Raw genomic sequence first — 16,339 nt, 5'->3', positions numbered from 1 at the left:
TCCTCATAGTACAGAATATGCCTTGTTTTCAATCATACATAAACATCTACTAAAATTAGCTATATATTAGGTTACAAATAACTCCAATAATACAAAAGCAAACATTATCAGACTACAATGCAATTAATCCTCAATTACTACTACTAATAATAAAGAGGCTCTTCCACCAGGAAATTTATTTAAATTTATTTAACTTATTTAAGTTATATCAAAGGAAAAATACAAACCCAAATTTCTGTATTTCTAGAAAATAGTAATGAAGAAAGCATAATGTATTAGAATCTAATAAAAATAAGAATGTCATAAAAGAGCTAGTACAACATCTTGTGTTTGAGAAAGCTTTTCAGCCATAAAAGATTAGAGAGAGACATACTTGCAAATCACAGTGACCACAGTGTGGAAAATGGATAGAGGGGAAACAGAATCTCAGAGACCAGGTAGCTGAGGTTAGAATGGTAGTAATGGACATGGAGAAAACTAGGCAGATGTCATATATATATTTTTTGAAGGCATAATCTGGAGAACTTGGGAAAGGACTAAATATAAATGTAATAGAGAATGAGGAGCAAGGAAGAGTCATGGGTTCATTGCATAGGAACTGAGTGGATGGAAGTGCCATTTAATGGGATAGAAAGAAGATTTTGGGTGTTGTGGAGGTGGAAAATAATTTACAAAATACGTTACAAAACAGATAATCCATCATAAGAGAAATTAAAATATTGATAAAACATGATTAAGTTTAACTTTAAAATATGATTAAGTTTAACTTTATTCTTCATCAAAGAAATATAAATTAAAATAAAGATATAATTTTAAACCTATCAAATTGACCAATTATTTTTTTAAAGATTTATTTATTTGTTTAAGAAAGAGAGCGCATGAGCAGGGGGAGGGGCAGAGGGAGAGGGAGAGAGAGAATCCTCAAGCAGACTCCTTGCAGAGCGTGGAGACCCTGAAACCATGACCTGAGCCGAAATCAAGAGTTGGCTGCTTAACAGACTGAGCCACCCAGGTGGCCCTCAAATTGACATATTATTGATTACAGTGGTGAAATGAACACTTTGAAACCCTGTTAATGTTTTAAAACTTTTAACGTTTCTGATTAGCAATAAGGAAGTATATGACCTATGACCTATAATTCAATTTCTAGGAATGTATTCTGAAGAACTAATTGGTTACTTGGACCAGTATCTATGTAAAAGAATGCCAATCATAGCCTTATATATAATAACAAAAATTGGAGTCAATCACTAATTTTCATGAAGTAAATTAACAAATGTTAAATTATTATACCAACATAAAATAAGCATCTATATAGTTATTATTAATTATGGTTTTGAAGGCATACTTCAAAAGGCATTTTTGGTTCACATCAATGGAGAGTTCTTTGAAGTTAGGAAGCTCTCTACACCAAGCCTCATTCTAAAAATACAGATAAAGTAAATTCACATAAAATAAGCAATGGAAATACATCATGGTAAAATACCAAAGTTACAAAAAGAAAAATAATCAGGAGTAGCATAACATTCCTAAAGACAGTGAAAACCTCAGGTGCAGAAGATGGAAATAATAATGCTCCTCAATTCATGACATTATCAACCTTTGTCCACATGAGGCTTTTTTATTTTTTATTTATGTGTTTTTTCCTCCTTCCTTCCATCCCTATTTCTATTCCTCTTCCTTCCATAAGCAACAATCCATACCACTTTGTTATATGTCTTCTTATATATATATTTTTTTATTTTATGAGCATGCATTTTAGTTTATATCAGTGGAGAACTCTTTGAAGTTAGCAAGCTATTTGCACTAAGGTTTATTCTAAAAAATACAGGTAAAGTAAATCCAGATAAAAATATGCAGCAAAAGTATATCAAGGTAAAATACCACATAAAGTTACAACAGAAGAATGAAAAGGAGTAGCATAACATTTCTAAAGGCAAGGAAAACATGCTATAATAGCATACTTTAAAAAAATCAAAACTATTACATAGTATTTCAAAATGAGTTAAAAGACATTTTAAAAAGATTCACGACATAAAAGGACAACAGACACATGAATTTGAAAACCTCAGAAATCAGTGACAGAAGTTAAGGGAAAATCTAAATATAAGGAAAAATTTTAGAAATGAATACTAAGCTAGTAGAAACTCAAGAGTAAATGAAACAATATCATGCCTTAGGACAATTACAAAGGTAAAGAGGATGAAAATTTTTGAAATCAGAAGGAAATGAAGATTAAAAATATTTTGAAAGAAAGAGACAAATCATGAAGGTGGGCAAAGTAGATCCAACATGTGAATATAGGATCCCTGAAGAACAAAACCAAAGCAAGGGAGCAGATGCAATATGAAGACCTATAACTCAATACATTGTTCTTGAAATAAACACACATATTTGAAAACACATATTGAAAAAATACACTTTGTACCTGAGAATCTTAATCCAGAAAAGTCAACATCAAAACAAGTTGTAAAATTCCTGGACTTCAAGAAAAATAAAATATACCATGGGTATTTAAGCAAAATTATTCTATTTATAAGCGAAATAAAATTAGATTATCATCAGAACTTTTGACAGCAACTCTCTAATACCAAAGAAAATGAGTAATATATTTAAGATTTCAAGGAAAGAAAATGTAAACCAAAGACTTTTTTAATGTAGCAAAAATTATCTTCAAATATAGAGGACAGAGGCAAATGGTTATCAAAATGGCAGACCTCAGGGAATATTGGTACAGTGATCTTTCCTAAAACATCTATGAGACCAACTTTAGGCAATCAAAATTACTAGAGAGATATTTACATGAAAACTGGGATCAGCACTAAATACATAGTTCTTTATAATAGTAGAATTATAAAAGGATTAAAGAAGAGAGGTTGTAATATATGGTCAATATGACCTGACAATAGAGTTATATTACAAACCTAAAAAATGGGGGGAGAATGGGGAGAGTACATGCAAAATTTGTCTTAACTGTTCCATAATCATATTTTGTGGTAATAATCTATATTGTTACTCTGAGACCATTGTACGTATAAAGTGGTACAAAGCAAATGAATATAGAATATTCTCTCTTATATCCAGTATCCTTGTGAACCAGAATTTCCAGTGTGGAAGACAGGAGGTTTTGATGTTACACAGAAGAGGTGAAGTAAAAGCTCTCCAGTCCTGAATTAGCACTGGAACTTTCAAGGTATCTTATTGTTAAAAAGATGTGCATGTGATGTAAATATCCTCCCTATAGCCCCAAAAAAGCCTAGAAACAATGCCTGATGACTTATCTAGTAGCAATGGATACCTAGGCCCCAGATATTAGTCTCTAAAGAGTGAAACATTTTCCTTATCAGTGTTTGTTATTGTTGACAAGAATTAGAATAATATGAACCTCAACTTCCTTCCTTTTCTTTCCCTTTCCTTCCTTCCTTCCTTCTTTCCTCCCTCCCTCCCTTCTTTCCCTTCCTTTCCTTTCTTTTTCCTTTCTTTTCTTTTTCCTTTCTTTTCTTTTCTTCCCTTCCCTTCCCTTCTCTTTTCTTTTTTCTTTTCTTTTGCTTTGCTTTGCTTTGCTTTGCTTCCTACCATGAAGAAAGCTTGACAGAGTTTAAACAGCTTAGATTATAAAGAGGCAAATTACCTTTTCTTCTCTTTATGCTAGACAACTTTTGAAAAAATATCTGTCTTAAAAAAGTAACAAATAGAAAAATAACTCTTCAAAAAATTGGCAATTACTTTTTTAGCCTAAAATATCGACCACCAAAATTAAGGTGCTGGAAATAATATAAATAATATTCATTTAAAGATACAAAACAGGGGTGCCTGGTGGCTCTTTAGGTGAAGCATCTGCCTTCAGCTCAACCTGGGATCGAGTCCTGCAAGGGGGTCCCTGCTCAGTGGGGAGTCTGCTTCTCCCTCTGGCTCTCCCTTGTGCTCCCTCTCTTGTTCACTCTCTCTCAAATAAATAAATAAAATTTAAAAAAAAATAAAATAAAGACACAAAATAGCATTGAAATAAATTATTTGGTAAAAGGAAAACTCATGGATAATCAAAATAAGGTTAACATAATAAAAAATGAGAAACATTGCTTTGGAAGAATTTTTTCTATAAAAATTATTCAAAAATGTGTTTTAGCTCTATCAAATTCTGGTTTTAGCACTCCAAAAAAAAATATTGTTGTCCTGTTCTAAAAGCTTTCTACAAGAATGAAAATGTTTTTCTGGCTTTTCAAGTGACCCCTTAACATGTGTTCGATTTTTCATTTTATTCTTTATTTCACACAGTTTCTAATTCCCTTCCCATATTCTTTTAGCTATCAACTGATTCCAGCTTTCAAGCCTTGCAGGCCTACTAATTATTGCCCACTGCATTTAAAAGCCACCATGGAATTGTCAGTATTACTGGAAATGTCCTTCTCTTGTATCATGCTACGTTCATTCCCTATAAGTCTAGAAATTGTGAAATTTTCCTTTTTCAATATCAGTATGCATAGCTAAAGAAATTAACTCATTTCCTAAAAAACATATAGATGAGAAATTTAGTTGTTTATTTTATGGAATAAGTCTTCAGGGGAGATTATCACCTTTTTTTAAAATAAATGTAAATTTAAATAATTACTACTACTACTACTACTACCACTACTAGGGTTTCAAAGCTACCCTATGGGTCTTATGGACATATATTAATAACTCCACATTTCCACTCTTCCATCTTCAGGACTGTCATTATCTATTGCATTCCACTGGAAAATAAGTTATCCTGTGTTATGAAGTCCAGATTTTTACTGGGGTCCCCTCAACAATTATTTCTGAGAATACCAGAAGAATGCATGAATGTTCCAAAGTCCATCCTGGTTGTCCCTTGTCCAGTCAACCAGTCATTCACTTTGGATCACTCTTGCAACCACTATAGATAATCTTTCATTTCTTTACAATTGCTTCTCTGGGTTGTAAACAGGTGAAACTCCTCACTTTTCTAAAATACAACTAATAACAGAATATAACCATTTCCTGATATTGCACTGAAGTCTTGGTGACTAAAAAAAAAAAAGGAAATAATGTGGAGGGGGGAAAAAAAAAGCCCTTCAACTTAGCCACTGGCACCACAACTCCTGGAGACTGAGACGGAACTCTTTCTGAAAAGATCCCGTCTGTCTCCTTGACATTGTATCATCTGTCAACAGTCAGACTACCTTTCCCCAAACAAACTGCCTGTGCCCCTAAATAACTTCCCTGCAGTTTTCTCTACCTTAGTGAGAATGTATCAGTCATGAAATGAATTCTGCCCTTAACAGTAACCCCCCCAGATAACAGTGTGAGAGAACTCAGGAAGGAGATGTCCAGGACTGGGATAGAAGATCAAGACCCTACGGCTTCTTGGCCTTAAAGCATGGCCCCTCCCCAATGTTTCTAAGTTGGGTATTTGAACTCCAGTGATCATTTTTCTATTCCTTGTAGGAAAAAATCCACTCATTTGCTTGGATGAAGATTTCCTTTGATAGGACTACACAAGATGTCTGGTTACATCTCATCGGCCAGATCTTAAATGGCCCTTTTAGCTGCAGGACCATGTGCCTCCCTGAGTAAATTCGAAGTTCTGTTACTGAAGAAGAGGAAGAGGACTGCTCAGAGAAATCTCTGAAAAGAGAGGACAAAGTCAAAATCTGTTTCCTCTTTAGCTCAAGCCTCTGGACTACCTCATCATTATATACCCTGAAATGCAACCAGGGACCCCAGAGAAGAGAGATTTCTATATCATTTTGCAGAATTTTATAGCTCCTCATAGTCTCAAGCTTTCCATGCCATTGTAAGATCTTTATCTTTTCAATAGCTAAGGGTTTATTAAGAGTTTTGCCAAAAAAAAGATTCATATGTCCCAAAGATAAAGTCTTCTGTCCTCTTCCAAATTTAACAAGGTAAAAATGTTGGCAGCTTTCAAAATAGTATGTGGCTGTGTATATACACACAGGTGAATATGTGAGTGTGTGTGTGTGTGTGTGTGTGTCTGTGGGTATGCATCTATATAAGACAATGAAGATTTGCAAATGTTATAACTATTATTCCTTCTGGCTGGTGACATCATTTGTAGATTTTAAGATTTTTGTGTTTCTTAAATTTTCTGCAAAGGACTTTTTAAAATTATAATAAGAAACATAATATTTGCAAATCTATATATTGATGCTTAATACATAAGTGCCAGTGAAATATTTCTGTCTCAGAAGAAAAAAATTAACACATTTAAAATGCAATATCATCTAATGTATAAGTAACAACTGTAAATTGTAGGTTCCTGATAAACAAACGATCATAACTGTAAGTAACAGCAGGGTAGAATTCCTAAATTGTATTTAAAAGTAAAGATTTAGCCTCTTCAGTATGCTCATTTAATAAACTTGCAGTTTAGAAGCTTCTTAATTAAGTCTCTCTTGGGTGTACTGGGCTGTGTATACTGACAAAATATGGAATTCTCCTTTTCTATATTACATGTTGTTAATGCTAATATATATGCATTGCAGTGTCTTTGCAATTTATTTTCAATTTCTCTACATTTATATTTGTGTTTATTTTTGTCTTCTGTGAAAGCAACCATTTCCTTTAGAAGATAACATAAAAAAATACATGTATATGTATGTGCCTATGTATGCATATTTATGTGCATTATAATATATATAACTGTATATAAAATATATAAAATTTTAATATTTACATGTATATGAATGTTTGTGTGTGTGTATACTTTAATTTCCAATGTTTTCTTTCCGGGTGTTTAAAGCATCACTGAATCTCAATTGAACATGTTAGGCATGGAACAGCCATTGACATTTTCATTACAAATACTACTTGATTAATGGCTGAGAATATAACTTTATGGAAGCCATGGTGTATATGGTTATTTGTCTTCAGTCAAGTGTGACATTGGAAGCATTTAACAATCAGTGTGTCATGACCACTGACCAATCAAAATAGACACCCATTCAATCAGAACAAATTCCCAACACTTGCACATCCTTCAACTAAATTTCAAACTTTCTCCTAAAGTGTTTTGTTTATGGTACAAACCTGATATAGTTTCTGAGAAGTTGGAAGTTGTTTTTAACAGGAAAACACATATATCATGGAGTTTTTTCCCATTCCATTAGTGGATGAACCAAGGAAGAATAAATGCCCCACCTTTCTCTTCATATTCACTCACAGACTGCTCCTAGACATCAAAAACAGCCATGTAAGGAAAGGAGAAAAAGGAAGACCAGAAAATTTATAGTTTCCAAGGATACACAGCTGGTCCATGGCCAAACAATAATTAGAAAATGTTTTCTTTCTCTTACAGTTTTCTTTACTGATATTGAAGAACCTCAAAGGAGTAGGTTAGAGAATCATTCCTGGGGACAAATGGAGACCAAACTAGCAACTATGATCATGGTGATCTCTGAGCCGTCGCCTAAGGGGCCCTCGATCCTTTCCATCTTTTTAGTTTTCTTTTGTTCGTATTTTAAGCTTTTTAGAACTGTGGCCATCCTAGAAGAGAAATCAATGCTATGGATCTCCAAATCAATATTAATAGATATGTTAACTACAGAGTTTAATTTTTTCCCTCACTTAAAATTAACACATCGTTCTTAAAAATACTATAAAATATATCAGCATGTAAATAATAACTTTAATGTGTTTGTAGGTTTCTCCTGATTTCAAGTAATGAGAAAATTAGGCAAACTGGTTTAAACAAAGAAGAAAATTTATTGGAACACCTAATTGAAAAGTCTGGGAGAGTATTTGGTTTCACAAAGTAGCTTGATCTAGGGGCACAAAGCAATATTTCTTTCCATCCCTAACTCTGCTCTCTGCAGTGTTGGCTCCATTATCAGTTAGTTTCGATCCTCAGGATAGCAGTCCTCTTTGGTTTAAATCCCCCTAGGATGGATCTCTTTCAATAATCTCATCAAAAATATCAATGCATCTTTTTTGGCATTGATAGGACACCTGCTTAATCAGGAAAATACAGTGCTCTCTGATTGGTCAGGCCTGAGTCACAAGAGTGGCTGAGGACAGAGTAAAATCACAGTATGGTCAAATACAACATATGAGTGAATGGGTAGCAAATGACAACACATTTCTGATCCCCATAGACTAAGAGACTCTACCACCCATAGTCTCTTACTCAAAGAGCCTTTACAGCATTCAAATGAGCAAGAGGAGAAGTAAACTCAGGAGCAAGGAACATAGAAATGGATAAATTATTTTAGCAAGTTTAAGAAACTACTTAAGGTAGACAGAATAATACCCCCCACCCCCAAAAAAATCTCCATGTCCTAAAACTAGAACTTGTAAATTTGTGACCTTACATTTAAAAGGAACTTTATAGATGTGATTAAATTAAAGGTCTTGAGATGGGAAGATTACACTGAATTATCTGGGTGGGCTCAATGTTATCACAAGGGTCCTTATAAGATGGAGGCAGGAGTTCAAAGAGAAGGAAGATTCTGTGTGGCAGACTTTGAGGATGGAGACAGGAGCCATGAACCAAGGGAAATGGGCAACCTCTAGAAGCTAGAAAAGACAAGGAAATAGATTGTTATCTGAAGCCTCTGGAAGGAACACAGCCTTGCCGACGACAGCTTGATTTTAGACTTCTGACCTCCAGAACTATAAGAGAATAAATTAGTGTTGTCTTAAGGCACTAAGTTTATGGTAACTTATTACTGCAGCGATAGGAAACTGAGATAGTACTAAATGTAAAAACTAAGTTTGCTATAATCTGCAAGTCAAAACAAGACATCCAGTTAAATAGTTTTTTGGCTATCTGAAATTCAAATTTAACTGGGCATTCTATATTTTACCTGGCCAAAGTAGTAAAACAAACTTTTTGTGATGTTGAGTATTTTGTTTGCTTTATTTTTTTATGTTATTAAGAAAATAATGAAACAAGAATTTAAAAAACATTAATGAACAAATTAGAGGAGGTATTTGATGGGTAATTTTTTTCAAGTTTTTATTTCAATTCCAATTGGTTAATATACAATGTAATATTAGTTTCAGGTATACAATATAGTGATTCATCACCGGTGCTCATCACAACAAGTGCACTCCTTAATCCCCATCACCTATTTAACCCATCACCCTACACACCTCTCCTCTGGTAACCATCAGTTTGTTCTCTATAGTTAAGAGTCTGTTTCTTGGTTTGTCTCTCTCTCTCTCTCCCTTTTTTCCCCTTTGCTTGTTTGGTTTTTTTTTTCTTAGCTCCGCATATGAGTGAAATCATATGGTATTTGTCTTTCTCTAACTGACTTATTTCACTTAACATAATACCCTCTAGCTCCATCCACGTCATTGCAAATAGCAAGATTTCATTCTTTGTCATGGCTGAGTAACATTTCATTGTCTATATATACAACATCTTCTTTATCTATTCATCAACCGATGGACACTTTGGCTGCTTCCATAAGGTATTTGATGGGTAATTTAAGTAATGACATTAATATTGATAGAACTCTGCCATTGCTTCTGGTAAACTGTTAGTAGCTTTGGCAAAAGTAAATTTTTATGGGCTCAAGTGACTTTGTGTAGTGTGGAAGAGATCTTTCCAATTTATAGGAGAAAGACAGGAAAGTATTCCCTGAAATGATGCATATTCTGAAGAGTGAAATATGAGAAGGATTTAAACTTAACCATGAAGCAAGATACTTAGCCTTTCTTAGTCTTAGTTTCTTCATTTGTAAAACAGAAAGAAAAATAATACTTTAATTCTTCGTTCAGGTGGCCTGGGAATTAATGACATAATGGGTATAAAGTGTTTGAACTAGTATTGAGCAAATAATAATCAGTAAGCAAATGTTTAGCTGTTATTATCATGACATCTATCAGCAGACAGTGACACAATTATGTATATATACATGCAGTGACTTCTCTATTTGGGATACTGATAATTCCTTCTTTATTCTAACCAATTATGTTTAATTGATTTGTATGTAGACAATATAGGCAACTCTTCTTCTCCAACCTCACTCTTCCACACATTTCTTTTTGGATTTCCTTCTAAGTTCATGGTATATTTTAATGCCGCTTTCTATTCATCTAAAATTCACTTTTATTTCATCTAAAATTCATTTTTATTTCATTTTCCATTTCACCAATGAAAATCTAAGTTATGTATGCCCAGGACTGACTGCAGTGCAGTCAGCTATGTCCCTGAATTTTAATTTTCTTTGAGAGATATATTTTCTACTTTATTGATTAATAAGAATAAAGAGGTCTGGTCCAACTAATGTCAACGATCAAATGGTCATGTGTGATGAGCATGTAACCATTACTCATTTTAAGATAGAGAACTAATTTTGCAAACACTTTATTCTATTTCTGACATATATCTTAGTGGTGTCAATATGACAATTATTTTAAAGGTAAAATAATTTTATGATTTTGCCCAATATATTGCCAAAGAAAAAGATTAGTCATTTTTTTAAACTGGAATGATTAAGTTGATTAAGTATTGACATCATAAACTTAGCCTTTAGTTTTTGTTTCTCATAAATTTTTCTTTTCTTTTCTTTTTTTTAAGATTTTGTTTATTTGACAGAGAGAGAGAGAGAGAGCACAAGTAGGCAGAGGGAGAGGGAGAAGCAGGCTCCCCACTGAGCAAGGAGCCTGATGTGGTGCTCTATTCCAGGAACCTGGGATCATGACCTGAGCCACCCAGGCGCTCCTCTCATAAATTTTTCAATATTAGTTTTGAAAATTAAATTTATAAATTTAGTATAAGCAATATAGTATGCACTTCAAATCACATAATGTAATTTTTTATAACCTGGTAGGTTACTTCACTTTAACATTTTTCTTGGAGATTACTTATGTTCTGCACACCTATACTGACACCCAGCTTGGTGGAAACAAAATTACTTGCACTGAATGATCACAGAAACACAGCTTCTCATAATTTATTGCTATTTTAATAGCACTGTAAACTCTGCTATCAAATTTATTTATTTCTAGGAAATTAGTTAATTAATGTATCATTCTAAATTATCAGAACTGTAAATATTTGGAATGCATTCTTCCATCAATAAAATGTAGAGATCTTTATCTATTTGAGATTCATGTTAAAATAAAAAGGGAATTAAGAGTTGCTCCTTCTCCTTCACTTTGTAGGTAAAGAAACTGAGACTCAGGGAGATGAGGAAGTTTTAATTATTTGAGATATGACTTTTGGTGAGTAAGACTTAAGGAGACAGAATTTTGATCGACATTATTTCCATGTGGAATTGGCTTTTCAGCTCTTTGGATGATTAATTTTTTTAAAATAAATTTTGATGTGTTAAAATAGCCAAGTGTTGCTATTGTTATAGTTTCCGACCTCTCCCATGTATCATTCACATTCCATTTCTCCAATGCAGATGTAAAAACCAAGAGGTACTCTACAAGATATACATCAATGTTGTTATTCTTAGCCTCTGTTTTCCTTAAGTGTCTATGATACTTTCTTCCTTTTAAAAATAATTAGTACACAAAATTCAAAGGAAAAAAGATATAGCAATTGTATAGATTTTATATAGATTTTAAGTCAAACGAGAATATTTTTATAGCTCTTGCTTTAACTTAACTTTTTTTTGTATTTAAAACACTGGCAGATTCTAGAATCAGAAAGCTGTGTTTAATATGAGTGAATATGGGCCCTTGACATGTTAGTAGTGATAAGCTAGCATCTAACATCCATGGGAAACGTGTGTACACAATCAACAAATGTAAAATATATATGCACATAACACACATGCACACACACACAATGTAAATGGTCCTGTAGAGCCAAGCCAAGGAAGCTAGACTTACTTAATACTAATCCATGTTTTCTAGCTTCATGGGGGCTTAGATTATTTTCTATTGAGCTTTCTTGTTCACTGCATTAAAAGAGAAAACCAGGGACTAATTTGCTAAGCTACAAAGCCTAACCCTACTCAACACATTTTAATCTGTAGATGTACTGAATACGAAAGAAAGACATGAATGAAAATGTGAACATGCTCTTTGGGTCATAAAATTCCTAATAAAATATGCATTCTTTTCTTGAAATGAATACTCTTATGTGTATAGGTGTGTGAACATTACATGCATTAAAATATCTATGTAATAGACTTGAATAGATCTTAATGTGTGCATTTTAAAATGCATTTTTGATATGGTCTGACAGTAATTCTTTTTATCATAAACTGTTATTATATTTGAAATCATTATGTGTCTTGAGCACCTGGTTAATCTTTTGCTTAAATTCTGTATCAGCCAGGTGTCCTCTTATGGATCACATAAAGATTGGACCTCTTTAAGTATGAAATAATCCTGTTGCTTCTATCTGAGAGTGAATGAGCCCAGGATTAGATCAGATAAAACACACTCAAGCTAAAGTGCACAAGGTGGATTATGCAAGAAAAGAGGATTTAGTGAAGAACGGATCCACAACTTTTTGTTAACACAGAGAATGGTGGCTTTTGTAAGCAACATTTGTGGAAATGCAACTGGAGCTTTAAAAGCTATGTCTTTTGTTGTACATTTCTCTGCATACATTTGCTTTGTAGTTGGGAGTGCTAACTTTGGAAGCCATGCTGGGCCAGGACTCATGCTCATTTTGCCTAATGAAAGGCTAAGGATGTACTTTTACTCCTACATTCTTGTTTTGTCTACTTTGAAGTTTATTAAGCTCTCCTGAAAGATGTGAAGTTCATTAGGCTGTTATTATCATGACCACAAATTAAATATCTGTTCCCTGGGGAGTGATAAGCCTCAAGTATAAGTTATACTTACTATAATATTTACTTAATTACTAACATATTGCTTCTTATTCTTAATCGTAAAAAGGTAACACACCTATAAAGGTCTATTAGGATATATTCTGGATTTAATGTTATATTTGTTTAATTATTAACATTCTAATGTATCTTCTCGAAGTTACAAGTTACACATACAGCTGACAGGTATATGGGCAAGAGATGCTTTAAACCTTTCTAGTGTAAGACTTTGTACTAGAACTTCTAAATATCATAACTCTATGCAGCTCTCTGGGCATCGTTCCTATTTTCCGAATTGTTCCTTCAGCTCCGAAGTTTCAGTATTTCTGTTTTAACATATGAGTCTTTAAAATGGGAAGGGAAATAGACATTTCATTGCATCTATTGGTTTGAGTTTGTGATAGAACAAATCAGTGGTACCTCTAACTTAGATATTAAAGGACTATCAAGTGCATTCCACTCAATTATTTCTACTCTATTATAATTATGTTTTCTCCGATCAACCAAATTATTAACTATTGGATGTCAGTGAGTAGTTCTCACTACTCACTGAAATTGAGCCAAATTCAAGATCCAGTACTCTAAGTTCTATAGAAACACATAGCACAAGGAAAGAAAAAAAGACCTTTTTTCCTTCATCACATTTTCCCTTTAATCAGATTCCTTTGGCTATTAATACTGGCCTTTTGCATCACCAGTATTTATTTAGGCCTCTTTAAATCCTCTATGGAATGGGACAGGAAATAAATATATAAACAGTGCTTGCTTTTACTTGTAACGCAGTGTCACAGGTTAAACATTTTTTTTTTTAAGATTTTATTTATTTATTTGAGAGAGAGAGACAATGAGCACACAAGAGAGTGAGCACAAGTGGGGGAGGGGGGAGGGACAGAAGGGAGGGAGAAGCAGACTCCCCACTCAGTAGACAGCATGGCATGGGGCTCAATCCCAGGACCCAGGCATCAGGACCTGAGCCGAAGGCAGACGCTTAATCTACTGAGCCACCCAGGTGCCCAAAGTATTAAACTTTGAGTGTTCTTGTTAATGTCATACTTAAAAGTGATGACGAAGTAGATATGGCCAAGAGGCGGCTAATTCTTGAGGTCTGGATATAAAATTATTACTTAAACAATCAATATTTTGATTGAGAGGCTATTTTAATCCAATTGAGTTTTCAAGAATGAGCCTAACAATCATAGTTTCTTCAGAATTTTGTTTTGCTGTAATTTGTTCCTAATGAAGAAGCATTTAAGCATATTTACACTCTGTGGAAATATCACATAGTCACATGTAGGAAAAGAAATATCCTTACTTTTAAGTATCATGGGATATGGTTCAAGAGGAAAAGAAAGTCTGGCTACTTCAAAATACCTTTCCCATCAACCTGCCACATATGCGTAATTTTTACTAAGACATCCCTTTATATTAGATATGTACTTTGTGGGGCTTATCTTAAAATGTCTTAAACTTGAGTAATAACTCTAAAAATAAACAAATTACGGCAGTAGAAGGTGACAAAAGATGAGTGATTCACTCAGCATTTTTTGTTTATTATATGTAACACATTAGGCAATGAATGAATATAAAAATAGCTCATCTACTATAGGAAGACATGAAGCGAGGCTCTTGTCAGTGGGACTTCAATAGGAGAGAGATTTCTGGCATCCTTATTTGGAGACTGGATAATCCAATAGTAATTCTTCCAAATAAATAATGCCATGATTTTCCTTTTAGCTACCAGAAAAATTGAGCCAGATTCAAGATCCAGTACTCTAATTTCTATAGAAACACATAGCACAAGGAAAAAAAAAGACCTTTTTTCCTTCATCACGTTTTCCCTTTAATCAGATTCCTTTGGCTAGTAATACTAGCCTTTTGCATCACCAGTATTTATTTAGGCCTCTTTAAATCCTCTGTGCTATGGTGAGTGCTGTGAATTGTGTAAGACTGTAGGATCACAGATCTGTACCTCTGAAACAAATAATACATTATATGTTAAAAAAGAAGAAGAAGAAGATAGCAGGAGGGGAAAAATGAAGGGGGGGAATCGGAGGGGTAGATGAACCATGAGAGACTATGGACTCTGAGGAACAAACTTAGGGTTCTAGAGGGGAGGGGGTGGGGGGATGGGTTAGCCTGGTGATGGGTATTAAAGAGGGCACGTACTGCATGGAGCACTGGGTGTTATATGCAAACAATGAATCATGGAACTCTACATCAAAAACTAATGATGTAATGTATGGTGATTAACATAACATAATAACAAAAAATAAATAAAAATATTTAAAAAATAAATAATCTATAGAATGGGACAGGAAATAAATATATAAACAGTGCGGTAAGTGATCATTCTATCAATTTATTTATGTTAAAATTTTTATTATAGCTTTCCTGTCTCCTTTAGGATTTGAGTTTTAGGAGCTCGTTTGGACCATCTGGTGAAAAGAAGTTGCTTTGTGGTTGTTTGATGGGCCCAGCGTCGGGGGGAGGCAAGGCTGTCATGCGTGAAGTGGCTTAGACAATTGCTGCAGGAGAAAGTTCCTCAAATTTTTCCAGAAGTATTGATATTTGAGGGTGTGCAACAAAGTGCCTTAGGGTTGAGGCAGTGATCAAACCATAAAAAAGTTTATTGTCACGACTTCGGGAGTACACAGCACCCTCTAGATGTATTCATCCTCTTTTTTTTTTTTTTTTGATGTAGTGTTCCGTGATTCATTGTTTGCATATAACACCCAGTGCTCCATGCAGAACGTGCCCTCTTTAATACCCATCACCAGGCTAACCCATCCCCCCCCCTCCCCTCTAGAACCCTCAGTTTGTTTCTCAGAGTCCATCGTCTCTCATGGTTCGGCTCCCCCTCCGATTTACAACCAATGTTTCTGCTCTTAGTTTACCAGAAGTAATGGAGCTGTTGTCAGCTCTTGTGAGGCAACTGTGAAAAATAAATTACTGTAGTGTGGGGTAGCACGAGAACTTTCTCTGTTTCTTACTGATGGCTACCGCATGCTAGCATTGTGGAAGTGATAGGGAAATAAGAAATCTCATGGTCATTGATTAAATATGGACCACATACCATGTGCTCATGGATTTATTCTGCTCCAGCCACTGGGCTACTTTCTGTTCCTTGAACATGGCAATCCCCTTCCTATCTCAGGGCCTTTCTCATGGAGTCCTAATGGCTGCTTCTTTTCCCGGATAGATTTCTAACCACTTTCACTAAAATGAAACTGAAAATTGCGTTTTGGAAGTAATTCTATTTTGCATTTAACAATGGGGGCTAAGATTGTAAGTATGTTTTAATATGTACAATAAACAAAGATTTAATTTCATGTTGACTTTTTAGTAGCATTTCCTCAAAAAAGGTGCATAACAGGACAAGACAACATCCTCCACTTCATTTGAAATTTTTGTCACACAATCATAGAGGATTATTTTTGCAAGAATATTGGAGGGATTCATTCATTTTCCCAAGGACCTTTCTTAACTTAGGCCATGCCACCATCATCTCTTACCTGTCCTACTCTGCCTGCTTTCTAACTGAAATATATCCCAGCTTCCACTTTCACCAGCCTTAAGCA

The sequence above is a fragment of the Halichoerus grypus genome, chromosome 1 (genome assembly GCF_964656455.1).
Source record: "Halichoerus grypus chromosome 1, mHalGry1.hap1.1, whole genome shotgun sequence".
In the NCBI taxonomy this organism is placed as follows: Eukaryota; Metazoa; Chordata; class Mammalia; order Carnivora; family Phocidae; genus Halichoerus; species Halichoerus grypus.
This window is presented reverse-complemented; position numbering follows the sequence as displayed.